General features: G+C 36.9%; 1 long non-coding RNA gene across 1 annotated transcript; it reads right to left on the bottom strand.

Moving 5' to 3' along the window:
* LOC137472234 (uncharacterized) lies at positions 1 to 23,574 on the bottom strand. Its single transcript, XR_010998085.1, has 3 exons — positions 23,220 to 23,574; positions 3,938 to 3,981; positions 1 to 368 (listed from the first exon to the last, which is right to left on the bottom strand). It is a non-coding gene; the product is annotated as an uncharacterized lncRNA (long non-coding RNA).
* Positions 23,575 to 26,538: the final 2,964 nt, after the last annotated feature.

Here is a 26,538-nt window from a genome sequence, read left to right as displayed (position 1 = left end):
AACAGAGCAGAGCCCTGTCTCCCTTCTCTGCCTGCATGCTCACATAGCTTAAGGCTGACCTCAGATACACATCTCTCTCACTTTACTTTTTTCCCCACTTTCTTGGAAGGATCTTTATTTCATGGAGGGGAAAAACGCAGCGTATTTTTATTTTTCATGTAAGTTAAATAAACTCAATTCATCCTCATACACAAAACCAACCAGCTTCAAGTCTCCTTCCTCACTTCTCCAGGTTCTATATGCCAATTGTTCCTGTCAAGTGCTGCACTTTTTTTACCTACTTCAGTTCCCTGGGGAGAAGTTCATACTCCCATGTAGGAGTTTGTTATTCTCCAGAGAAAGATTCCTTCTCATTTATTCCAGTCCACCTATGAAAAAGGCTGAAAAACACTCTGTAACCCCTGTGTAGGTTATACAGTGGAAAGACCTACTGTTTAATGGAACCCAGTATCCTGAAGTACTAAAGCAACTTAGAGGTAATAGGAAGAAGGAATACAAATGGATGGAAAACACATGATGCTCTCCTTTATCTACTTCCAACAGGCATTAGAAATGGAAAAAAAATGGTCTTTCACTGTTTATTGAAGAATTTGGAATATGCGGGTCTAAATTGGATGCTCTTGCTCCCTGTTGCTTTATGTAATAGATAGAGAAATTTTAATGGACTTGCTGATGTCCCAAATTAATTTAGTTTCCTAGTGATCCAGTTAAATGTATTTTCAAACTGTCAAGATAGCTTAAAAATCAATTTTGATACCTTCCTAAGCTCTGGCAGTTCCTATTTGCTCTCCCAAACCAGCTGGGAAACAGGTGGAACAGCAAGCTTTTTCTCATCTCGGTATGGAAGGAGAAATTTCTAATAAAAATTCTTTAATTTGTGAATTTCTTTACATTCTGTAGCAGCTGGCTTGAAATAAGTGTCATTATTTAAAATGCGCAGGGCATAGTTCAGGGTACAAATGATGCATTTAAAATAACACACACACATTACTCAACTTCTTTTCTCTCATGAAGTGTTATTACACCCTTAGTGTCTACACCCAACACAACAGAAGATCAACACTGCCAACGGTGTGATAACATCAGAGGCATCACTTGCAGCTAATTCAGGAGTCATCAACAGAAGCAAAAATGTTGAAAGAAAAAGTAATAACCATGTGACAAAATAAAAGTTAGTGGTATCTTAAGTGCTGGATATAATGATGAAAAATAAATCACAGAGCACTGTGGACATCTCTTTGAAAAATGAGGTCATTGCAATAAAGCTTAAGAACCCAAAACATGATAAAATAGGAAAAGCTCAATCTTTATACCCACTTTCTATACACTTTTGCATGACTGAAGGAGGTTTCACTTTGGCTTTACATAAAGCTACATTGTAATATAACTTCTGCAACAATGTGAAATTTATTGCTGATAAATCGGATTGCCTACGTTTTACAGGAGATCCTGTTCTCTAGGTATATGTTCCTCAAATCCAATAGTAAATACAGCTACATATAAATACAGAGGAAAATGATTAAAATGTTTTCTCTTAGCTCACATATTTATAATCCTGAATCTGTAGTTGTCTTGTTTCATGAATCACCTTACTAATATACCGTGGTAACCCACAGAGAGAAAAATTACAGAGCTGTCAAGTTCTTCTGATAATTAGTACTTGTACAGAGCTCAAACTCGTAGATTACATCTCCAGAGGTCTTGCTTCATGAGATTACAGTATAAATAGCTGGTTTCTTCAGAATTATTCACTGTATTCTTTAGGGATATATTAGCATATCAACTCTAAGTCACTGTATACTGCTTGTGACCTTCTTTCTGAAGCAGGAAACTTTGCTCTTAGAAAAGTTCCCTTGAAATATAAACTATGGTGGGTTACTATGTTTATACCAACTCTGAAATTCATCAATCTGTAGAACTGTTTTCATGTACAACTGCCCATATTTTACATCTAACAATAAAAATGAAAGTATTAAAAAAATCTCATTCTGAATCTTCTGTGTTTTTTTAGTATTGAACAAAACCAAGAATTTATAGCAGAGTATGTCAAGATTTATTCTACAAGCCGTTTTATTTTCTTTACACATTAGCAAGTATTGAGTACAAAGAATCTCCTGCCATTAAACTGTTGATAACTTTCCTAGCTGGGCAAAGATCTCTATCAGCCTTGATGAAAAGTATATAATCATTATTCTGAACCACATTTATAATCACCTTCATTTTAAACTTCCTGCTTTTCTTTGCCATGGCCTGGTTTCATTAAAACCTTCTGTTGCTGTTCATTTCCACACTCCACTCCAGAACTCCATTTCTAGGCAGGGAACATCACAATCATAAAAACTTCAAGGGACTGTTGAATTGCTAAGTTTCCCCATTTGCAGGACAAATCAATATGCATAAAGCAAAGCAGGCAGTCTCAGTTTCAAGCCACATGGACTACCCCTATTTCTCATTGACCAAACTCAAGGAAATCATTACAGAGCAAAACGATTCATTTTCTTTGTCCTTCTGAGAGGAATGCTATGATAAACAACTTACTGACTCTTTTACATTTAATTTGGATTGTGCCATGGGAGTATTGCTTTGCAGAACATTGACAAAAAACAAACCAAACCAAAAACACACACACACACACAAAAAATGTACATCCAAATGAGTAAAAACCCTCATCCTGACTGTATTCTTGCAAAGGCTGGATATATACTTGAGTAATGAATGTACTTTTATCCATTCTTTCCAAAGTTTTTCGATACATCTCAAGTGAATCAGCCACTCCCTCTCGCTAATCAAGATGCCTCCAGTAAACAGGGATACCAAAAGTTATCCAAATACCACCAGAAGATGACAGATGACAAAGACGCTCACTGGGAGGAGCTGGCATGCAAATCAAGGATCAGAGCTAGGCCACTGTGCCTCAACCTAGCTGGAACTCTAGCTAGGCTTTCTGTAGGGTAACCAAGAACATGAGCTCTCTGCTCTTCCCTCCAGCCAGGCTCATACATCTAAAGTCTGTCTCTAAAGATCTACTTTCATTCTGGTTATGGGGTTCTCCAAGCAACATAGTAAGAACACATGATGAAAATATGTTGGTATGAAAACATAATTTAAAACGTGAAAAGGAGAAAATCTTTCATTAATAACTTTTTGATTGATTAGCTGAGTTTTACTGTTTGATTGGTTTTGTTGAGTTTGTGATCTGGGGTTTTTTGTTCTTCACTTTTATAGCAATGGGCTGATGCTGTTAACAAGTAATTTGATTGTTATTATTGGAAATCAGAACTTAAAATTACAGTGGATTTTAGTACACAAGATCTGGCCCAGATTCAAGTTTCACTTACATGGCTATCAATATGGAACAAATCTGATGTTAACAAATTACCTCAGCTACACTAATGACAGAACTAGATCTCACACTTCACAGCTGAAATGTTGTTATATATGCTATGTTATACTTGCTCCCAGCATCAATGCCAAAAATTTAAAGGAGAAATATTAAAATTTGAAATTAAATCAAAGTATTTTATACAACTATTGAATATAATTCTTTTTTTCCAACTTCTCATATGGTGTTTTTATTGTTGTAGTCTCAGATATGTTTCTGTTGGCAGGAAGCACCAACACATTTGAAAAGCTTTGCATTAAATTGCCTTTCTATGCCATTCTGCATGCTTGGCCTAAACAGAATAATTTTTTCCCCCCTTAATGTCTCTAAACCACATGGAAATAAAGAAATTATAAAACATGATTTCCCATATGAATTATCGCATTTCTTGTGATTAAATTTCAGGCAGTTATAATGTTATCTGTTTCTTTTGACAAGTACAATTACTGTTGGCATGTGCACCCAAATTGTATTTCACTTTCTGAAAAAAGAGCTCATTACATTCTCTAGTAAAAGGAAGGCATAGGAAAAAGTACTTTATAAATATTGACTTACCCTTAGTACCTGTCAGCAAAAATGCAAATGGTCACAAATCACAGCTGTAAAGGAAATACAATAAAACCCAGAAACAGATAGTATTATAGACTAGCGACAGTAAAGTGATTTCCAGATTCCCATTTGTCCAAACTGAAAACAGCCTAAACAAAACAAAGATATTCTAGATGGATGTTTTGTTTCATAATTAGTATCTCATATATATATATATATATATATATATATATGTTTATTTATTTATTTATTCTGTATCATTATAGGGTAGACTATTTTATTGATGTTGGTTTTATAAGATAGTTCAAAACCAGCTTATGATTCATAGTTGTCCTGTTCTGTTCCTTGCCTGGTATATTTGACCATAGATGTTAGGCTTTTCAATCACTCATGACCTACAGATGTAGCCTGATTTCTGATCTGATCCCTTCTGCTGTTGCTCATTGTCAAGAAGCAAAACCTTTATAGGGATGAGACTGAGCAGTTAGTTAGCAAGTGGATCCTTCCGTCTTGGAGAAATGGTGTTCCCAGACCTTCAGAGAACCTCCATACCAAATATCATGTTTCTTGATGCCTTAGAAATAAACTTTCTCTTCCAGTAATAAGATTGAGAACATGGAATAACATTTCTGCAGCCACTGGGGAAACAGTTCTTTCTACAATCAAAATTTAAGTTTTTTATAATTATAGTGCCCCTATGGTCACTACAAAAGAGAGTCTGAGGAGAGAGAGAGGGGTGTGGTGCAGGGTAGAAAGAGCATAAGTATGCATTCACTGCTGCATTCCCTTCCCACACAGTAAATTATTTCCTTGAAAGTTTGCTGTGATCACTCTGTGTCGTTATCTGCAGTGGCTTGGTACAGTTCATATCAATTTCCCCCACTCTCAGCTCCAAGCCTGCAACCAGGAGAACAAGGAATGTCTCCAGACTCCTCAGGTGAAACCTGAGGTCTGCTGAGATCTGTTGAAGTTTAGCACTTCACCTAGGATCAGAACTCTTCAGTCCCCATTGAGCCTCTACTTGAAACATTTTGCATTCATGTAGCTGATCAGCCAAAGCAACCTAGAGGAAGATACATCATGCACAATGGATTTTCCAAGCATATACACTGGCAACTTCTGTAGAAATCCTTGAATTAATTTATGATTCAAGTCTCAAGTTGGCTCATTGTTTTGCTTCTGTTATGAGGGTCTCCTTTTTTTTAAACTCCACACAGACACAGAATTAAGTGGCTCACAGACATGTCATGTAGAAAAATAATTCAAAATACTGCTTTATTCTTTTGCCTTCCAGTCTTTTTTTATCCTCCTGAACACAGAAGCCAACTTCATATACATTGCTGACACAAAGCAATTTTAAGTTTCTTTTCCCAGAAATAGCTTGTTGTTACAGGACAGAAAAAGAAATTATTCAACTTTATATTTGTTTTATTTACAGCAGTTCCAAGCTTTTACTGACATTATCATTGTAGAAGCATGGCTATTTAAAATAGACTTCAGAGATTTTATTTAGTGAATTCATCTGGGCTTTAACTACATGTATAAGCTTTGATATTCAAGTGTTACACAGATAGCAAGGGCTGGCTTCCTTTTTACCTACATGAAGACATTTATAAAACTCTGATTATTAAAAAAAAAAAAAAGGCAAAAAACCCACACATGCCCTTTTTTCCACACATCCCACCCACTAATATTTCAAAGGTTGACTGAAGAACAAATGTATGGAACAAAAAATACAAGAATGCACATTTTATCAAATATATAGACAAAAACAGGGCAGGAAGAAAGTCAGTTGTAAAGGTAAAGAATGATAGATGTTAAGAAATACAGGGAAATTACCCCGTTCATTTTGCCTGTTAGATGAATGATGCATACTGCTGAATGTCTGTAGAAAGTTTTCATGAGACCTGTGAAAAATGCAGGGGTATTGTTTGGGAGAAGAACTGCATATCTGGAACTTGGAAGACATTTCTAGGGATATTTACAAGAAGCCTCAATCTCACCCTTAGATAAATCAGAAGGATTTCTGCCACTTTCAAAGGGAATGAGATTGATGTTTTTGGTGTCCTGACAAGGCAATGTAGAAAAAAGCTGTCCATAAACTCATATGCCAAATGGGAAAAAGTAAAGCAGGTGAATTTAATATTAGAGAATATTTCAATAAAGCATTTTCACTTAATAAAAATATCCAAGAATGAAAGCACTGCCAAAAAAAAAAATCTATTTTTGTAACATATGTATCTTTTAAAAATGTAAAATAGTTTAAGAAAATAGGATCAAAATTTGCAAGAACAAGAAGAGAAGATAACTGAAATTCACTCACAGCAAAACTAAAAGAAAATAGGGCAACAAAGACCAATTTTATCAAGTATAATTGAATAATCAAGAACAATATACGCAATGAGAATAGTTTAAAATATGGAATACTCTGAAAAAATGAAAGGAATTTAAAATTCCTAGGTGAATCAGAAGCAGACTGAAGAATAAGAAAGAGATTATCCCTCCATTATAGGAGGGAGAAAAGAGAGATATTCACACACACACAGAGCAATCTCCCTGCAGGAAGATCTTTGATTATAGTATGCACATGTATCTCTTTAAAAGTCAGAAAATTAACTGCATGTGGCTATCCCACCTTTAAGCAGGAATTCTATTGTGAGTCTGGATTTAGTGTTCTTGTAACTACTTTTTAAGATCTACAGTCTTAGAATCTGTCTTTGTTCCATATAAAACACAGTTCTATCTCTTACTGTGCTCATTTGTCAGCATTAAAATATATTCTTTTAAAATTTGAGATAGTCTCCCTGCTTGTGCAGTTTGTGTTGGACCGCATGCCACATGAAGCCTGATTCATTTCACAAACTCACTATTTGGTCTGTTCTACATCTGAAAAAAATTACAGTAGAAGATTCCCCAAAGAAATATTTGATCAGCTTAACTACAAAAGTTTTTGTCTTTTTATTTTTTACCATTATATTGAAAATATAAACATTAAAGCAGTAATTCTTCCACTGTATGCTCCCCTATGTACCTCTACTCCCCCAGAAATAAAATCTCCTTGGTTCCTTGAAGTGTAAGGTTGGAGCTGTGTGACATATTATTGTACTTACTTATTTCAAAATTGCTTATTCCTCTTGCTTTGGCACTCAATTCAAAATAAATGAGGGATTTTATATTGCTCCTGAATGCTGGTGTAGGTTGTAATAGCAGCAAGCAGCAATACATTTTGGCAGTTCTATGGAAATCCTCCAAAGGTTGCGTTTAATACTTCCTGGGTATTTATTTAGGCAAAATAATTAAATATCAGCCATGTGTTTCCATTTATTAACAGTCCCTCAGGAGCATAGGCAATCAATGTCTTGACTTAGTGACTTCTCCAATTTGCTTTTAAAAGTGTTTGGTTTGGGGATTTTTTCTTCATTTCTGTCTACTGCTATGTGTTTATTCTAGCAAGGACATAGTTTAAAGAGAGGAGACACGAGATTTGTATTTGTCAAAATTCCCTGTTTAGTCCATAGTCTCAAGCAGAGCCTTTAAGAGTTTCACTGTCATCAGAAATGAGATTTAATCCCAGGTAGGATGGTGCGTCATGCCAGTTTTCCAAAACAGGTTTTATGCTGTAATTTCTTAGTTCTTTCAGATATCTGAAGATTTATGGAATTCCCTCAGGATGAAGACAGAGACCTTGAACTTGCTTCCACTTTCTGACCTAAGCCTGAAGAATAGGAGGGATGGGATGAGTCAAAGATGTTTAAAAAAGCTGTTTTGCTAATGAGATATGCTTTATGAGTGTGCAGAGGTTCATGCTTCCTAAATGCTGAAAATTTTCGCTATCAAATCAGAAGATTTGTGCAACAAAATCTCCTGTTCAGAAAAGACAAGATGTACGTATATAAGCAAGACCAGTGATAAATGGTTCCTTGCACATCCTCCCTATCACACAGCTCAAATTTCAGAAGGAAAAAAATTATTAAAAAATTAAACTTCAGTTAAGGAATGGAGCATTAAGCTTCAGCGCAGAACAGAATGAGGTGTAAAACACGAATGCAGTTAACATACTAACTGAAACCCTTTGTGCTTTTCCTTTGTTTTTCTTAGCTAGAAATTTTAGATTTCTTCATGGCAAACAATTCTTGTCAATTCATAAATAACTATACACATAAAAACCTGAAATCATTCCTAGTTTCATCTAACATGATATCTCTGATACTATAGCAGAAAAATAAGATCATGCCTGGTGAACCTGTCATTGCTCAGCAAGAAACAAAAAAGAATTCCTTGTAATAATAATATGCCACTATTTTCATCAATAATATAGTCATCCTCTTGAAAAGAATAGTTGCTAAGAATACAGGAAAAGCTGACCTTGCTGGAATTCAGCCCTGAATTTGTTGTCAAATTATATGTGCCACAATGCAGGAAACTTCTTTGCATTACAAGCCTGAGGCAAATGAAGAGAATACTATCTATCCCAGGTACCCAAGAAAAGTTCTGCAGGGGTTGGAGCTATGCATGACATTAACTATTCCATCAAGATTTAGTATCTGTTATTAATTAAAAAAATATTAATTCACCATAGAATTCTATTGCTTTCTGTACTATAAAAGTTAGCTATCGTCCTGTCTTGGTTAGATGACCAGCCAGCCCTAAAGATAAAAGTACTAAAAATGCAAATGGGGAATTGGGAGACCGAGATAAAGGAATGGCAGATTTATTAAGCAATTACTATATATTTTCTGCCTTTAGATGAAAAAAGAGTATTGATGGACTGCTGCACACCATATTGAATGGCAAAATACAGTTAGCAATTGTAGTGCACAGATAGCAATGGAAATGGGTCTGAAAAGATTAGTCGTGTATTAAAATAGACAAAGTACTCTGTCTAGCAATACATTGCTAAGAGACTGGAAGGAAATGAAGATGGAAATGAAGAAAGTTTTTTTGTCACACTAATCAAAAGTCTGCAAAATATTAGAGCATTACAGCTACTCAGAAAATAGCCATAGAAGAGGCTCACGTGGCTTTACCTAATCTGAAACAAAACTATCATGACACCCTCTTAATTCACAGCCAGGAAAAAGAAAAACTTTCTGGAGAATGAGCCTTCTAGCACTACCTGAAATACCAGAATAGATGTGCATTTGTAATCTCCTTGACAGCAGAGTGCAAATCCAGAAGTCTCCTGTGCTGTCATGGTATAAGCTTACTTTCCCTTGTATTCCAGAAGGTTTTGGTGCATCCACTGATCTGTAGATTATGGCAACAAAACTTCTGACTTCTGGAAGTCCAATGACTACAGAGCAGATACGCACAAACCATAGTCTGGCTTGAAGAAAAAGCAGAGGGAGGAAAGCTCAGTAGCTAGATTTTCTTGCCTTGAACCTTTAGTATTGATTTCTCCATACTATTACTTTGACAGAGAAGTAAATGCAGGTTTGAGGCATTTTAATAGCACAGGCTCACATCCCATATGTTAAGATTATATTTTTATAAAACATAAATTCACCCTGCCATAAATGTCAGAAGATACAGTTTTAAGAAAGTGTTCTTAGAAGGATAATGTCATACTTGCAGTGCAAAACCAGGTTCAGCATATTTATAAAGTAGCTGAGCACTACTGAAGGAGGATGAACAGAATTATAGACATATTAACATCAGATTTAGTATAAAGGATATATTCCTCAGTGAATGAAAAACATGCTCTGACAGAGACCAAACGTGAATTTTAGAGAGAAATGTCATAAGTAAATTGCAGGAAATTTTTTAAGATCTTAACATTACAGCAGGCATGTGGAAATATTGCATACTTTAGTTTTTCAGAAGCATCTGACAAGAGCATACCCTGAATATTACCTAATAAAAAATAAGGCAAGAAGGAGGCAAAACAAAAGATCCCATCACTAAGAGCTGAGCTGAAGCAAACAGAAGCTGGTGACTGGTTAGCAGGCCAGGCCACATGTCCTCATGAGGAAGAAAAGGAGGTGTTCTGCTGATCTCCTGAGCTCCTCTGTGTGGGAGTGCCAGGCACTTTGTATGTGAAGCAAAGGACTTCTGCAATAGAGTATCTTTTTTGCTCCTGGACAGGGGGGTGAAGCTGACACAAATTAAGGGGAAGGGAGATGCAAGATATCCCACGAGTAAGAATGAGAGAATTTACTTCCCCTCTGATGTTAAGCAATAAGTGAGTTGTGATTCAGTCCTCATCTGATCCCTGCTGTTTGCCAGGACTGTGCACTGTCCTCCTAGTGTTTGATGAGTTGTCAGAGTCATGAAAGAGCTGCACCAGAATTGCCAAAGGTGGGTTTATAGGATCAAATAAATGTACTGGAATGAAAACAGAACCAAACAAAGAACAACAAATAAACCCAACCACAAAACCAAAACACATCTTGCTGCTTGTGCTATTTTAAAAGTATAGAACTGTAACTAAAATTATTGTCGAAGTAGGGAAATTGGTATTTTAAAATGCGTTGGAAAGTTCTACTATTTTTCATCCATTTAGAGAAATTGATTTGTTGTAGCTTGTTAGGAAGTGGGGGCAACTGCTTGGTAAGAGACAAGATCCCATAAGATGCATACAGAGAGAAAACAACGTGAGCAAGATGGCATTGCCACAGTAAGCAACAGAGTAAATATATTTTTGTAAGAAGAGCATGAGAATATGGAATAAATCAGGCAAGTGGTATCAGAATTCCCTGGGAGTACTTTTTCCTAAAAACTCCACTGGATAAAGTCAAGCTTTTCAAACCAAGAACCTTGCACAAATGCATAAAAGTAAAATCTTCCAAGGCCTTATTTTGCACTAGTTTTCTCCGCATGGCTTTAAATAAACAGGTGGACCTGTTTTCTATTAGATATTACATTGTTTTGGAGATTTAGAACATGTATAGTGAATAAAGACAAGGGCTTTCTCAGAGGCAGAAGCTGTTCCTGTGAACAAGGGCACAAATAGCACAGTGCCAAGCTGGATGCTACTGCTGCATCTGTCAGGCTCTATGTCCACAGCACAGCGCTGTGCTGGCTCCACCGAGGCTAAACGAAGCAGACAAAGTGGGAATGCCATGCTAATGCAGATCTCTGAACTCTGCACGTAAGCAAAAAGATGTAAGTGTGCAGCAACACACTAATGTGAACTGTGATGGAATCACAGAATCATAGGATTGTTTATGTTGAAAAATACCTCTTAGATCATCAAGTCCAACCATGAACCTAGTGCTCCCAAGGCCACCACAAAACCACGCCCCTAAGTGCCATATCTAGGCATCTCTTAAATACCTCCTCTACTCCAGTGGTAGAGTCCTCGAGGTAGATGGACTCTACCTCTTGACCTGTTCCAATACTTTCAGTGAAGAAATGTTTCCTAATATCCAATCTAAACCTCCTTTGAAGCCTATTTTTCTTGTCTTGTCACTTGTTAGCTGTGAGAAGAGACCAACCTCTCTACAATATCCCTCCTTTCAGGCAGCTGTAGAGAGTGACAAAATCTCCCCAAAACCTCCTTTTTTTCCAGGCTAAACAGCCTCAGCTGCTCCTCGGAAGACCTGTGATCCAGACCCTTCACCAGCCCCATTGCCCTTCTCTGGACACGCTCCAGCACTTCAGTGTGCTTCCTGTACTGAGGGGCCCAGAACTGGACACAGTACTCAAGGTGTGACTTTAAACCAGTGTTGAGCACAGGGGGACGATCACTGCCCTGATCCTGCTGGCCACACTATGGCTGATTCAAGCTGATGTGATGCTTGCACAGTCTTAAGCTTCACAGCTGGATACCAATATATTTTCTACTTATATACATGCATCTTGAGACTCTGGAGTTTGAGTCACTGAATAGTCACAACTGTGTGTAAAGCTGATCAGAACTGTGCTTTCTAGGCATGAAGTTTGCAAGCTCTTCCAAAGAAGAAAGTCAGAATCTGTTCCAATATTGATACTACTTGATGTCCCAGGTCTTCTATCTGGGAAATGGAGCTAATGGAATAATACACATTTTCTCAGTATCATGAAAATTAGTTTATGCATTTAGATAGTGATAATAAAAGGTTTTTAAAATCATGGGATTTCAGGGAGTTGAGCTTGGTAGGACCTGGGAAAATGTTAGGCCATGTCTTTGTTAGATCATGTGAAATTGCATTGCAACTGTGTAATCATTATATGATAAATGATATGATTGTTAGATGTAAGGCTTGCTTAGTAATTAGATATAATTATTGTTTGATCATAACAAGAATCATGAGACCTATGTTCTGGGGGGTTAATGAAGATTTACAGAAAAGCATATGGGTAAAATAATTTTGTATGTCTAGGAAGGTTAGAATAACAAACTAGATAAACTTGAATGCCACATACCAAGCAATAAGATTAAAAAGGTTAACTAATTGTTCCTACCTTTTAACTGCAAAGCACCTTTGTGGATATTCTCAGTTCAGTCAGAGAGAAAAAGAGAAAGATTTCTGCCAGGCTAAGCCTGGGGAAAAGTCCGAGAGGAATGTAAACAATCTATTACCATGCTTTCCGTTCATATTGTTTATACATATGTTCTACCACACTGACCTAAGTCCAGTGTACCAATCAGGTGAAATGTTTTTACTTTAAGACCAGTGGAATTGATGTTCACCATGTTCTCTATAAAAGAGAGAAGTGCTTTTGAATAAACTCTCATTTGCCTTCTGAAATCGTACACGTCATTTCTCCCATCCCTGGCTCAACAGTGTCACACCTTCTGCACATTGAATAAGTCTAGGGACCTAGAGGGGTTAAGGCAGTAGTATGTGACCACATTAAGGTCGTTGCCACTCATATGCTCAAAATGGCAATGTTGAAGTGATCCTGGCAGTAACCATTTTGAAGTATTTGACTTTGCAAATCTAGAAATAATGTTAAATTCTTTTAAAAAGTTCCAAGTTAGGCCATAACTAATGCAGAGAAGCCAGTCTTCCTTCTAATACATTTTTATGATGCTCTTCTCCTCATCCTCTACCCTTGCATTTTCCCAAGGGGCAGAGATTTCCTCTTGAATCCAAAGTATGTAAATAGACAAAATTCAACACTATTACCTTCCAGACATACAAAGGCCTAAAAATATGTGTCACAGAGTCAGCAGAGTAGCTGATCTATGGCTGACAGGAAAGAAAAATAAAGCTTGAATCAGGATAAAATAGATGTCAAGATGATCTTTTTTTCAGGATCTCTTTTTTTCCTTTGTCCCCATACATTCTCAATGCAAAATTAAATAAATCTATGACTGTTCATGGTGATAACATATCCTAAATACTCTGCTCTCTGTCTTTCACACCACTTCTATTGGGCTTCCATGTGTAATCAAAACCATGAAGAAAAACCTCTGCTGTTATGTCAGACCTAGCTTCCACATGGACATGCCCTGAGATAGTTTTACCACAATTGCCTGGAAATGTAGTCATGTTAGTACAACCAGAATTTGTATCTTCTTGGCAGCACATTAAAAAGAAAAATCAATTGCTATCGAACTTTAAGTCCAAGAGGTTCTTATTGTGAAGAGATAACAACACAACTACACATGACAATGGGTTTATGGCTGTCACTCAATTACAGACTGAAGCTACTCTTACCCACTAACAGACACCATTACTTTTACAACCAGTTTAACCACAAGAAAATTATAATCTCATCACCCATCAGCATCAATTGTGCATGGTGTCAGTTTGAAGAAATAATTAGTTTCTGTAGTGGAATTCCCCAGGTAAAGTATATTAGCGCACACATACATAGTTTTCATTTGAACATAAGCCGTGTAAAACAATAAACATATGGGTGCAGAAGTACAGGGCACAAAATCCAGAAATAATTGAGCAGCTTTATATACTCAGCTTTATATACTATCTTTTCATTACCTTCCTGGCAGCCTATCACAGAAAACACACATTTTATCCTCATTATTTCACACAATGTTTACCAGAGAGAAAAACAAAAGCATTGTTTTCATTTTGTTTTGCAGGGAAAGTGTCTTTATTACCTACTAAACATTATTTCAGGGTACGAAATCTTTGTAGGTTTGTGTGTGCACTCTGAGAGAACACATGCAAAGCTGCAAGTTAGGCTCCAAAGCATGGAGGTACGAATGAAAGCCATCTTTGAACATTGCAGGATGTTGATACTCTTACTAGTCCTCCATTTAAAAGCTCAAAATGATGTTTTAGCAAATAAATAGCTTTTCGGAACCCCAATATATTGGTTGGAGTCTTACATGAAGGATTTTAGATGTGCTGTTAGAAAGCCTCTATTTAATCTCACTGTAATGTTAAAGAGACGAGGCATTTAAGACTACCCACAACTCTAGGTTCAGTATCAAGTCCACAGAGCGGTGAGTTTGGTGCAAATAAATGATTTTTCAGGTTTTTGGTGGCTTTTTGCTTTTTTTTTTTTTTTTTTTTTTTTTTTTTTTTTTTTTTTTTTTGGTTTTGGTTTTTTCCTTTATTTTTCTGCAGGAATAGTTCTATATTATGAACTGACACCAAATAATAGGCTAAATTTACTGCATTTCCTGTTTTTGGACTCTTTTTTAAAAATAGCTCAGGAAGACCTGGAGGACTCATAGATTGCAGATTGGAAGCCACTGTTTTAGCACCCTCCCATTGCTCCTTCACCATTAGAAACCACAGAAGGCATCTGAAGCTTCTACCCTGAGGTGCTCTCCCAAAGGCAACTAAACTGGCTGACAGCAGGAAAAAAAAAAAAAATGCTGCCATGCCTAGACAGTGTTTCAGGCCTGGTTATAGGGCACCCCTAGAGCACAAGTGCCAGAAAAGTCCTCCAAAGGACTAAAGCATCACCTGCCCTAATTTTTAGATCTCTGCAAACCTTGGGTAAGAGTCAGATGGTCAGACTGGGACAACTGCATGGCTACATCAGGCAAGAGGCTATGCAAGTGCCAGACCAGAAAAATAGGAGGTACTGTGTTTTAGGGGAAGATGACTGCTAAATGGGACTTTTTTAACAGAAGCATGGGCTTGAAGTCTGTCTAAATTCTGTTTTAATATTCAATGCCTTTCTATATGACTCAGTAAGATTTGTAGACGCCTGTGCATTATTGAAAGTCAATGAGAAGGAAGTCCTGAGTCAAAGTACTTTTTTCTTTATTGTTATTTCCATTAGATGGTGTGATGTAATTATTTAAGCCAAATACTACAGCAAGATTTTTACAGCAGAGAGATACAACACTTTCATATTGACATTAGGTGAGTAAAAACACAATGTTACATGAGTTTTATAATCCTGATAGAAAGAGAAGTTAAGTAGTCTTCTGGACAATTGCAGCTATCTAAGATAAAAGAAAATATTAAATTCAATTATTAGTCTGCAATGTCTCTTTTTTTTTCTCTGTGTATATAATTACTTTTTGAAAGCAACAGAATTGATTTTTTAATTATTTTTCCTACACATCTTTTGTTCATTATTATTTGGCTGTACTTAGGAAAAAAGGATTTGTAAGCCACAATTGTTCTTTGAAGTACATCCAAGCTAATTACACAAAAAACAATATAAACCAAACATAATTCAAGCAATTTTTAGCACACACACATACCCTTTTTTTGTTTATAGAACTTCCCAATTTGTATTCTGAGACCATAATAAGCAGTCCTTTTCTCCTACAGACTTAATTTTAAAAGGTATGCAAGTATTGGTAGTACACCCTTTGGAATGCAAACCAAGATATGAGCGCAGCAACTGACAGCTCAGAGAGCGACTCCTGTTCTGTGATCTCCACTGATCAGAGATTCCACTGCAGTGCTATAAGCCTGCTAGTGCTAACTGCAGGAGTGCCAGCCATTGAGTTTAGAGACATTACATTTCAATTCTTTTTTTCTTTCTTACTGAAGTTTGCTACTGGAGAAGAACTTCAGCTTTGAATTGTGAACTCTGAATCAAAGGGGAAAAGTAAAGCACACCTTGTGGGAAGTATCAAACATTTTTTTTTTTAGTTTTGTAGCCAATATGACAACTTCTGGAACAAAAGGAGAACTTTCAATCCTAATCCAGAAATTGAGTCTACAACAGAAGGCAAGATTTTCTCTGCAATAATCTGAGAGTCAGCATGCAAGAGGTTCATCTGCAGAATCAGGAAGCACAAGGGATCCATTACAGTGAGTTTTTTAGCATGCTGCAGAAACAGAATTTGGTCTGCTCAGGAAAACATAGTAAACATGAAAGAGTGTATGGGCAAGGACAACAGAAAAGGGAGAAAGAAAAAGAGGCCAAGTGTCTTGCCCAATTCAAATATCTCAATCTGTCTCTCTCTGATACCAGCCAGTGTATGTGCACTTTACTGCTTATTTTCCATTCAGCATAGAAATGAAATATTCTGTTTTTCTACCACAAGTGCTTCACAACCCATAAACTCAGTTGCATCAGAATACAATCTCCACTGGAGCAATGCCACCCCCCTAATTTAGGACACCTATAGGGAAGCATCTTCCTTGGAAGTGCTTTTCTTCAGGAGCAACCTTCTACTGAAAACACACAAGCTTGCATAGGCTCATCAAGCACACCAGTCCAACACATCTGCTACCTTGTTCTCAGGTCTTGAAACCTGGCCTGACATCAAAGCCTCCTACATCAGCATTAAAGTAAGCTGAGCAGTCTGGCAAGGACTCACATCTCCTTTCTAGAGCACTGCATCAGCTCTCCAACGTACAGCAAGCAGCTCAGTCTGACTACTGCAAAGCCAATAGTGCTGTGCTCTCATTTGCAATGTGATCAGCGCTGCCTTAGTCACTAACACATGTTCTTTGCTGGCTTTTTTGTAGCTTGTATTAGTGGTACCAGTATCTCCCTTTGCCCTACTCCCAATGAAAATAAGAACAAATCACAAATTGCTATACTTTCAGGTAGAGGTAATGATATACAATGTATTTCTATAGCACTGCAAAGGAGGCTATACAACATCTAACACTGGGGAAGAGCTCTGCAGAGATATAGATCTCTACAGGAAATCATGATAGGTTGGGCATACAGAAAAATCTGGCAGACCCTTCATGCATTTAAGTGAATCCCAGTGCTGCACTGCAGAAATTAAGCTATTGCTATTCCACTGCAGCAGCAGGCAGTGAAGAGATGACCACCTCTGCACCTTTCGGTGTGCTTTTTCTTGCAGCATAGCATTAGCTTCCCTTTCAGCAAAGAGGCAGCTCAACAACAAAATATACACACACCAAGCTGAGAGATGAAGAGCAGTAAATCCTTGACTAACCTCATCTCCTTTATGACAAAGTGATCCATTTGATGGTTGAAGAAAAGGCTGGGTCATGCCCTTGGGTCCCAACAACCCTATGCAGCACTACAGGCTGGGACAGTGACAGGGCAGCTGCCCAGAGGAAAAGGGCCTGGGGGTGCTGGTTGGCAGTGGCTGAACATGAGTCAGCTGTGCCCAGGTGGCAAAGAAACCCAATGGCATCCTGGCCTGTATCAGCAGTAGTGTGGCCAGCAGGACCAGGGCAGGGTTTCCCCCCCCATTTTTTTCATGCTGCACTTTAAGTACTGTGGCCAGTTCTGGGCCCCTCACTACAGGAAACACATTGAGCTGCTGGAGTGATAAAGGAGCTGGTGAAGGGTCTGGAGCACAGGTCCCATGAGGAGCAGCTGAGGGAGCTGGGGATGTTTAGCCTGGAAAAAAAGGAGGCTCTGGGAAGACCTCATTGCTCTCTACAACTGCCTGAAAGAAAGGTGTGGCCAGGTGGGGCTTGGTTTCTTCTCCCAGATAAGAAGAGAGAGAAGAGGAAAGGGCCTCAAGCTGTTCTAGGGGAGGTTTAGATCAGATATTAGGAAAGATTTTTTTCACTGAAAGGGCAATCAAGTATTGGAACGGGCCATGTGGTAGAGACACCATCCCTGTCTGTGTTTAAAAGACATGTAGACAAGGCACTTAGAGCCATGGTTTGGGGTGGGCATGGCAGGGCTGGCTTAATGGTTGGACTTGATATTCTTAAAGGTCTTTTCCAAGCTAAGTGATTCTATGATTCTATCCTCCATTAATGCATGAAATGCATCCTAAGGCATAAGGCACTCAAATTAGAGACTCCTGCCAGGTGATCAGAGAAATTACCTGGTAGCTCTTCCACCCCAAATATGCTAGACATCAAGAGGGAAAGTTTCCATTTCTTCAGCTTCTATCATTTCTTCAAGAAAAGTCCACTTAAACTTGGAAATAAGGACACAATTTCACTTTCCAATTGCAGGACACAATTTAAATGCATGTCTATCACAGAGAATAAATTATCCTAAGAAGTGCTAGGAGGTCATTATGTTTATTCTGTTTATAATTGCTTAGTTCTCATTTTAATTTTTCAGCTTTTGTTTTATTTATTCTGTGGAAGATTCTTGTTTGTGTCTGTGTGGTTTTGCCCCTATTGTCCTTATTACATAATCTACATTCTTCACTAATATAAATTGCCTGAAACCAGAAAACACAGCCCTTTGAAACAGGACACCTTCAGAACTTACCTTTCAATACTGTGTATCATAGTTACACATTCAAGCCCATAGACTAACATGTCTAGTTAAGCATCTAATTATGCCAATCAATGCCCTTGTCCATTTAAATACCTAAATGAGGCCAGTTTCTCTTTTCTCAGTCTCTTGTTTGGGTACACACTGATTTTTAAAAAAACTTTGATAAGCATGAACTCTGAGATATTTTTTTCCACTTTCTTATTTTCTTGAGAACCTCCATTATTATTACTGCTTTCCCAAGGATCAGGTATTGATATATATTAAATTCAGAGAAAAACTGAGTGCTCAGTTAAGTGAAATATAACCCAGGCAAATATGTAGTTCCATATATGCTCTAAAAGTTTTGTATTTCTAAGTAACAGGCAGTATATTTATAAATTACTGGCCTGATAAAAATTACTTTGCTGATACACATTTAGTTCTGTTTTCAGTCATTTCTAGCAGGCTCCTGGGAAGAAACAGATGACAAACACATAACAAATCCCAAAGTGCATAGATGTATATAAATCAAGAAGAAAGCAAAACCAGAAGTGTTGCATCTTAATTTTGCAAAATGATAGAAATTGATGGCAAGGAACTTTTACTCTGATGAGATTTTGATAGCCTGTGTTTATGTTGAAGGCTTTGGGATTTTTTTTTCCTTCTGAATCTGCAGATACTTTTTCATAAAGTTTTATTTGTTGAATATAAATTTCAAAGCAGCATTCTGTTTTATTCATTTGGAAGAATCAAAATCTGCTAATCATTATTTCTAAATATTTAGATGTCCTGAAGTGTTATCTTACATATAAGGGATAACACTCTGTTGTATGAATTTGCACACACCTCAATTACTGCTTTTATTGCAACTTCAACACTTTCAGAAGGCATCCATTCTGTTTTGCATGTAAAAATTATTCCTGAGGAAAAATCTATGTCATTAAATTCTATCAAGAAGCATGTATACTTATACTAAATGGAAGTCACATAAACATGTTGGATCCTAACCCTATGGAAGGCCATCTGTCTACGCCAGTTGGATGATATGCAACAGGGCAATGGATGAGAAACAATGCTAGTCATGCACTTAAAAAGAAATAGTTCAACACAGCCTTCTCTTGTGACACATTAAATACGATAGCCAGAAGTGGCAGGGTGCTAATTACTCTAGTGATGTGATCCATTTTCTAAATAGTGAGAACATCAATAATTCAGTGGAAGTGGCTGTTAAAAAATTTAATGTCTGACAATCCAAGCCTGGCAAATAGAAAGATAATCATTTGTGTCTACTTGTTGGCATTCAGATGCTTTCTTTTCATTAGAATATATAAATGTATTGTTCCTTTTTAAGGCAGTCTAGATTATGAAAAATGACAGATGGATAATGTGTCTAGTTTTGATTGTTTCAGGTAGGAAGGCAGAATCCAGCAGAAAAAAATGCAGATGTCACATACTTAATGAAAATTAGGTTTACAAATATATTTAATAAAGTCTGAATAGTTTCTGCTAATAGTAGCAGCCCAATTACATGGAAGTAAGTATATCTACATAAAGATATGGAGCAATCAGGTGGCTCTGCTGGCTGAATATTGCACTTCCAGTTAAGAAAAATTCCCCACTTATTCACAAGAACTTCATTTAGCTGTTGGCACCAACATTTCAGAGAGAGAGCGCATTAACAACTACAAAGTCAAAGCATATTGAAGAAATGAACTGGCAAGGCATTCTTTGCTTACATAAACGTCTAGCTTTTATATTTCTGCAGCACTATAGACAAAAATAAGTGATAAAAGCCTACCTGTTTCACCATGTCGGATTGTAATTTGCAGGTACGTGTTGTTTGAACAGAAAAGGTTAGAAAGGTATTGCCTAGTTTGACAGAAAATAAGAACATTGGTACGTGCATAAGCTACAGCCTTGAAGAAAAGCATTACTGATCAGTTATTGCAAGGTATTTAGGCATTTAACTCCTGTTCCAGCAACTCCAGTCTCTCAAAATCAGTAACAATTAGGTGATCAAATAAGAATTAGGTTTTCAAATAGCTTTGTGGATATGGGCCTGTGTCCCAGACCTAAACAGGTTAAATGCTTTAATTAGAATTTAAGTGGATCATAATACAATAGTCCTACTACAAGAAAATGGGTTTAGCAATGCTATTTCTCTCCTTTAGCTGCTCAAACAGAACTTTAATGAAGGTCTTATAAAACAATCTCAGCATAGGCAAACTGCTTAAACACCCAAATCCTTGAATCATCAATATTTCAGCCTTCATGATTTTCTCACCGTAGACCAACAGACAGAGCTTTATATTGTTTTCAAAGTCCCAAATGTAATCCTTCATTAAAATTTAGATTGATCCCTAAAGAAGATACTTCACACATTCTTGCTTCTGATAACTGATAATTGAATTTTATTAGTTTTATGATTAAGGTAGAAGCTGAAAGCATGCTTCACTTATTTGCCACATAATGTGATGCACTTGAAATTTTTACTTTCTAAAATTCCTCTGACATTAGCTGCAACTCTTCATTTCTGGCAAGTCAAAGTAACACATTTCATCTTAACCTCAAAGTCTTCTCACAAGCATAAGCTACCCCTAAGCAAAGAATGTGTCTAGTCCAGGATTAACAAGTACCTACAGATACCAGTGATCTTAAATTATTTCACTTTAGGCTCTTGAAAGGAAACTTTTCTCTTATTTACTGACCCAGACCACTCCCAAGGTAACTCAAGCTGAAATTCAAACATCATTCAAGTAGTCATTTCTCAAAGCTTTGGAAAAAGAGGAAGTTATTTCTTTTCTGAGAACAGGTCCATGAAAATCCAGAAATAATCTCTCACAACAGTTTATGTAAGAAGATGGCTGATCTTGTAGCATGTATTCCCTGTAGAACCAAGATCTAAATGGGCTGCATGCATATCAGAAAAAATGTATCTGTGAACTCATCTGAAAGAATAGTTCTCAAGGACTGTAAACTGGTAAAAACTCATGCCAGGAAAACTGTAGACAATGTCATTTAATCTCAGCTTGAATGATGAGATAGGAAAAAATCTCAAGAAAATACTTACAAAAACTCCTCTAATATTAATCTACCTACAATGAGTATAAGCAAGCCATTGTCAAAATCTTACAGCATATCTGATATATTAAAGAAATGGATTTACACTATTTGTACAGAGAGGATATTTTGTGTGAACTCCTACCAGAAATGGCCAGCCTCTATAATTAAAGGCTGATTTTAATGATTTATTTTCTTCCTAGATCATTTAAGGTTTATTAAATCCTGCAGTTAACAGTTAACCAACTTTGATAATTGCTTTTCTCTGAAAAAAAAAAAAAAATCAATTTTACCTCTTTTCCAGTCACTAAACCAATGTCTGGGAAAAATAAAGATATATTTTCATCCCTTTAGATTTATTATTTATTTTTATTCTTGATAATCACAGGTATTCTCCCCAGATATTGTTGTGTTGAGAATATAGTCCCTTAAGTATTAAAGATTACTTTGCGAAAGTCAAATCTATATGCTAATAAGGAAAAACCTAACCAAACATCACAGATACTTTAGAGATTGTTACATCTCTTCACTAGGAATCAGTCCCATCTGAATGGGAAATAAAGAGGAGGAAAAACCCAAACACACAGCACAAAAACCCTGCAACCCAAAACAAAGAAAAAAAACAAGAGGCAAGGATATCCATTGAGCCATGTTCTGTGACTCAATCCCTTCTGACAACGTAAGCAAGGACACGACTGGACAGATTTCCCAAAAATGCTAGTAGCTCAACATGTAGTAACTTTTGAGGCTTTACTTATGGCTCATCTTGTTTTCAAGGCCAAATTAATCAGTGTCCCTAACTAATGTTGGAATAAATGCATTTCTGGGAGTACAAACTTTTTCACTGAACAAAAAAAAAAAAATCAACAAAAAACCACCACCCAAACAAACAAACCCTTACTGACTGCTGAGTGGAGTCAAAGAGAAACAATTGTAAGTATAATTTAATGGAAAATTAGAATTAAATTTCACAATAAAGTGAATAGTTTGTGGGTTTTGCCCCTGTATTTTGTGTAAATATATTTTTCAAGGCCAGATTGGATAAGGCCTTGAGCAACCTTGTATGGTGAGAGGCGTCACTGCCCATTGGAGAGGGAGTTGGGACTAGGTGGTCTTAGAGGTCCCTTCCAACCCTGTAGAGTTCTATGAATATTATGTGGACTTATGTTGATATGTCAGCATAATGTTGCCTACTTGCAGATATAACTGGATTTTAGTAAAAATATATACAGACATAAAATTAAATCTTTTAAAGTTTTTTCCCCTTGAAAAAAATTGTACTCTCATATACTCAAAGTGTATTGATCCAATGTTCTGAATATTGGAAATGTTGAACTCTATTCTGTTTTATAGAAGTTTTCTGTAAACTCCGCTTCCCATTTCAACTTAATTTAGGAAATTTTTCAGAAGGCATTTGCTAGTTTGCATCAGCCCATATCACCATCACTTAGTGTACTTCCAGCGGCTACCCTGGAGCTACTCTGGCACAGGTTCCTTTACTCTGTACTGCAGCCATTACTTTTCACAGCCTACCAAAGTCATGGTAACTTTAAATTTAATATTTAATATTTTTTAATGTTGTTCTCTCCCAATTTGCAGATGAAATACTGCATGTGCCTATCCAAAAACCTATATATTTGGTACTTTTTGAGTTATTCCTTTGTGTTGTTATAACTTTTTAAACATGAACAGAAACTGTAACAACATAACTTTGGAAAAATTCCTAGTGCCCAATTTCCAACTATTATATAACTTGATGACTTACCTAAATAGTTTTCTGGATATTTTTCCCTGCAGTAGTTAAAATATTTACCATGCAAATATCTGCCTTTTCTTCCTCTGCTGGTGGTAAAAGCATTGTTTTTGTGATAACTTGAAAGGTCATCTCCATCAGGCAGCATTAAAGGAAATCATCTTCCACAGCTGTTTTTTCCAAAGCGGACTGCAGAGAAGCCACCACAATGTTACTGTGATTTTGTTACCTTTTGGGAGAGTTTATTATTTAGCTGTCATCATTAAAAATTCAAAGCAGTGCATTGGCAAAACGAGCTGAAATAAGATTCTCCCACCACCCACATTTATGGCTAAACAACTGGGAAAAGATGGATTAAAAAAAAAAGTGAGGAGAGAATAGGTTGTTCTTAGAAACAATAACTTTAGGCACTGTAAAAACTGCAAAATTTGACTTAATTTCACAGATTTAACATAATTTTGTTTCCAGAAACCTTACCCAACATAAACCTAGGCAATTACAAGAAATAGCAAAGCAGCAGTGATTTGAACAGCTTATTGATTTGAAGAGCAGCACTCAAGATTTGGACACAACCAAGCCCTTTTGGGTTTTTTACCTTAGAAACAAGAACTCAGTATTGTGCACCATTAAACCAGCAACAAATTCTTTGCACTAGTGTTTCTCTTTGGTGTGGTATCAAGCAATACATTTGGCATGACCAAACCCTTTACTTTGGCTCTTTAAGTCCTGTAGGAAGGGAATAAGGACCTCATATTACTTCATTGATTTAAAACTGAGACCGCGTTCTGGAGATACACAGGATCTGTATGACCTGCCACATCTGTCCTTTTGCCAATATCCACAGCTGCTCAAAGAAACTGAGAGGAGGGAGAGTAAGGCAGCTCAGAACTGCTCTTTCATCATTGCCACATTGCCAAAAGGGACACTACAGCCCTGGGCAAGAGCTCTGTGTATTTTTAATTTTTTTTTCCCTTGTCTTTTACTCAAAATTAAATTTATGGTTGATTTCCTACATCCTACAAAATTTTACTAGGAAGCTGCCTGAAGGGGCTAGTAAAGGAAGCTAGAAAGAAGAATGTACCTGAAATGTTACCCTTTTTCAAATTTAGACATTGATTTATAGGATGTTGAGAGAGTCCCTGTGTGTGAACAGGCTTGTCAGCACACATCCTTTGAATTAGAGAAACAATTCAAGAAAACAAGGAAAAATAGTAGTTCTAGTCACAAGCAGTTCTATTGACCTACCTCACCATTCTGTCTTCAGTAATTAAAGAATTCACAGGAAAAAAAAAAACATAAACAAAAAAGCAAACAAACAAAAAACCCAATGAAGGCAAGACATGTGAATTAAGCCAGAAAGGATGAATGTCGCTGCCAGAGTCCTCAGCCCAAACCACCAGTTATCCTAGCCCAAGGACACTCTTCCTACTAAAACCATGATATGGCACAGGAAGGAGTTTAAGGCCTGTAAATTTAAATTAGTCATCCCTATCAATCAATTAGCACTTAGCTAATAATTTCCAACCCACATCTAATTAAGTGCCTCTAGCTGAGTGTAGCTTTCCAGACTAGGTCATCAAAGGAACACCAACATCACCTGCCTCTACGGCAGTCACTCCCTGAGGGCCTCTTGCTATATCACCAAAGTGTACAGAAGGAGCAGAGAACATTCTCTTTCTCAACTTAAACATCTTGGTTAGAATCTTGGAGTTCATAGGGATGAAACTGAGCTATAGAATCAGTAGGCATAAACAAAGATAAAGGTTTTACTGTGTTGGCTAAGCCTAAATAACAATTTGTGTCATATAGAGAAATATGCCTGTATAGGAGACTGAGATAGGTCCCTTTCTGAGGAATGTGGTCTAAGTGGATTTCCATGATAGAAAATTAATTTATTCAGCCATCTCATGAAAACTAGTGAATGACCTAATATCTATGTCTATGAATAGATCTTTCATTGACTTATTTTTGTAGAGCACTTGCCAGTTGTGTAGTGTATATTATAAAACCCAGACAGCCTAAAAACAAATATCTGTTCTCCATGTGAACAGGAAAGGACATCATCACAATCTATATCTGTTTCAGAAAAAACATTAAACCTGTAAAAATTTGTTGCCTAAATTGGAGGTTAGAATAAATTCCCCAGTAATTGATAAAAAATTAAAGTATTCTATATATTCCAAGGAGAAGTGTGGTTTTTGAAGTCTTGAGGTTGTATTGGTTCCACCTGGTATATAGTGTTAAAATCTTGGCACTGCTAAATTAGTCAATTCTAATGCAGGGACAGTAGAAGCATGGCAAAGTAGAAGACACTGAATGCAATTTTTTTTTTGGACGCAAATGGATATCCAGTCGTCAGCTCAATAGGTAGAAAGTAAATCTTCTGTTACAGAGGCGCGCCAAGGTCACTCAGGTTTCACACAGGCATCCCAACACGCAGCAGCAAAGCCTTACTGAAGATGTGAGGATGTTTGTGGGCCCAGGAGGCCGTGGTGTGTGGCAATGATGTGGCTGAAGCTACATGCTAAACACTTTTAACATTCATGTCTCTCATTTGAACAGAGGCTTTATTTTCTCCTTCTTGCTTCTAGGCATTTGGGAACTTCACCTCGATGTGGAGACCGTTCATGGCTCTTATCATCTGCTGAGAGAAAGGCTTCAAAGGAAGCAACACAGTTTGCCTAGGATCAAAAATACCCTCTGAAGATGCTTATTTTTCTCTTTTCTCTCTAGACACAAAGGCTAAAGCAACTTCTAATTTAGGCAGCCCAGCCAAGTACTTAACATTATCTCTGCAAGAATCAGCCACATCAATTTTCCTCTTGGTTTTTCAAGTTGTTATGAACTATAACCATACACATTTGCTGAGAGAACAGTGGTCATGCCTGACAGATTGCCCCCAAACTAAAATATGTCTGAAGTGACGGTTCTACAGAGCACAGCTATTTGAGGTAATTGTGTTGTTTCATTTTGGTAATGACATTTTAAAATAAATACTGGGGCCCTGATTGAAAAGTATCTGTATTTTTCTGTTCCTTCTTCTTGCCCATATTATTGTAGCTATTGTCTGGCAATATCATCTTCAGCAAACTACAAAACACTGGAAAAATTAACTATTATTGTCTGTCAAGTTTTGACACAAGGAAAGTCACCCTTTAATAGAAACCTAGTTTCTGACCTTGCAAATTCATATGCGAAATATACAGAAGAGAATAACACAGATAAAATCTGTCTTTTTAACTCCACTTTTATAGCAAAAAATACTCCCGAGAAATGTTTCTTGAACCTCATTTTTCACATGAAGCTCAAGAAACTTGAATTGAGAATAGCC

Source organism: Anomalospiza imberbis, chromosome 4 (assembly GCF_031753505.1).
Source record: "Anomalospiza imberbis isolate Cuckoo-Finch-1a 21T00152 chromosome 4, ASM3175350v1, whole genome shotgun sequence".
In the NCBI taxonomy this organism is placed as follows: Eukaryota; Metazoa; Chordata; class Aves; order Passeriformes; family Viduidae; genus Anomalospiza; species Anomalospiza imberbis.
Note: the sequence above shows the minus strand (reverse complement) of the source record. Positions and strands in the feature narration are given on the sequence as shown.